The sequence below is a fragment of the Nanorana parkeri genome, unplaced genomic scaffold (assembly GCF_000935625.1).
Source record: "Nanorana parkeri isolate BGI_ZX_2015 unplaced genomic scaffold, ASM93562v1 scaffold34, whole genome shotgun sequence".
NCBI classification, from domain to species: domain Eukaryota; kingdom Metazoa; phylum Chordata; class Amphibia; order Anura; family Dicroglossidae; genus Nanorana; species Nanorana parkeri.
The window spans coordinates 2,258,961-2,260,952 of NW_017306302.1; the positions used below are offsets into that span (position 1 = coordinate 2,258,961).

At 44.2% G+C, this 1,992-nt stretch overlaps 1 protein-coding gene across 3 annotated transcripts in view; it reads right to left on the reverse strand.

Moving 5' to 3' along the window:
• Nucleotides 1-1,992, reverse strand: part of SREK1 (splicing regulatory glutamic acid and lysine rich protein 1) — a 40,152-nt gene that overhangs the window by 10,515 nt on the left and 27,645 nt on the right. The window lies entirely within an intron of this gene.

Below are 1,992 nucleotides of genomic sequence, written 5' to 3' on the forward strand. Positions count from 1 at the left end.
ATATATATAACCAATAAGCACTCATTAGGAATTACAAGGGTTAATGTCAGCTCCATTTGGTCTCAAGCACAACCATTTCCTTCTTCATTGGGGCCTTTAGTTGGCAAAAGATAGCTGCATATACTAGTCAGTGCCTCAAATAACATCCCCAGTAGTCTCATCAGAATAGATTCAATGTGCTGAAAATGTCCATGCAGTGTTAGCCAGCTACCAATAGATAACCTGCTGCTGCGTCCGGGGTACCCAGCCTTCAACCTCCTTTAAAGGTGCCCATACACTGGCCGAATTTCCACCAGTTTTTAATGTACGGGCTGAAATTCGCACACTGTGTGGGGCTGTCGGCTCCCTTTCAGCCGGCATTCCTCGATCAGCTGATCAAAGGAGCCTGCTGGAAAATCTTTGTGTGATCCGAGGCGGCAGCCAATGAGCTGTCCGCTCTGATCGGGTATTCTGACAGCTGTCGGCTACACGCTGTTTGTTTTGATAGAGGAATCGAGTCACTTTCTTCCGTTCAGCTCGCGGGTTGAACGGAAGAGATTGACAGGTGTGTGGCCAGCCTTAGAAAGCCACCAACACCACAACCTGGCTGAAGTCAGCGTGCAATTTCTCAGTCATAGGTCCATGCGGCAAATCCAAAAACCAAGAGGTTTGTTAAGAAAGTATAACACACATTGACAACCGTGTTAGAACACCTTGATGCATTTTGCACCAAAAGGCTTAGTCATAGGACCTATCCTACATCAGCTGCGCATTAAATAAATATCAACAATATCAAATCAGCAGACACATCTACAAAATGTTGAATCACAACACAGCTGATTCACACAGCCAAATAATAGATACAATAAATATAAACATACCGTGTAACATCAAAAACCACATTCCATTTACATACATTTGAAACATTCCAAGTAAAAGATATGAATCCCCCCCAAAAATCAATATTTGCTACAATGCTTTTGCTACAATATTTGCTACACTAAATTGGAAGGTCAGGAGACCTCAGGAGATTAAAGGAGAACTATGAGGTGAGTGCTTTTCACTCACCTCATAGTTCTAGCCGACCTGTGAAAATGAGACTGTCACAGGTCGGCTTAGTAGATCGGGAGGTGAGCGAACACATACCGGCGTTCGCTCACCTCTCGATCCTGTCACGGCTCTCTGCCTTGACAGGAGAGGGGCTGGATTCCCACCTCCGATCCGCCACCGCTGATTGGCGGATTGGACGGGGGAGGGGGCAGGTACGGCCGGGTCTGCATCTAGATAGGCAGAGCCAGCTGTCACTCACTCATCTGGGCGGATCCCGGCATAATTGTCGGGATCCGCTTCAGCGTCTCAGTATACCACGAGCTGTAGCTCGCGGTATACTGAGCTTAGGGTGACGGGAGGACGCTAGTTTGTGTCCTCCCGCTACCCTAAGGAGAACTATGGGGAAAAGCCCTAACCCCATAGTTCTCCTTTAAACAAGGCTAAATGTATTCAGTCTATTGGTGTTAGCTTTCAATCAATACAATAGACCCATAGAGGCCTGTACAGAAAATAAGCTTTCACTTCCATTATGACAGATGATGTGGAAAGCTACATTTGTAGGTTTATTATTTCTCAGGTGATCATCCACACTGACCATTAAATACCCACATATTGGATGTTGCTTGCTTATCAAATTATGAAATCTATACATTTCTCATGGTTGGTTTACTTTATATATTGTAGAGTCTCAAATTTTGCGAGATGTAGAAAAAAAAAAAATTCTTATGACAGACGAGATGTGTTGGTAGCATGCATATTGTCCACACACACGTTCCTTCACACCTCAACCACTTTTCATTTGTAATCTACTAAAGTGGGCGATGATGTAGAATTGAGCTCATGACCCAACGATCTGGTACAAAACACCTCAAAGCTTTATAAAAATGCCATTAAACTTTCTCAATAAACCTTACAGTTTTTGGGATAACTACAAGAACAAGGGGGAAGCAAGGGCGTGAGAGA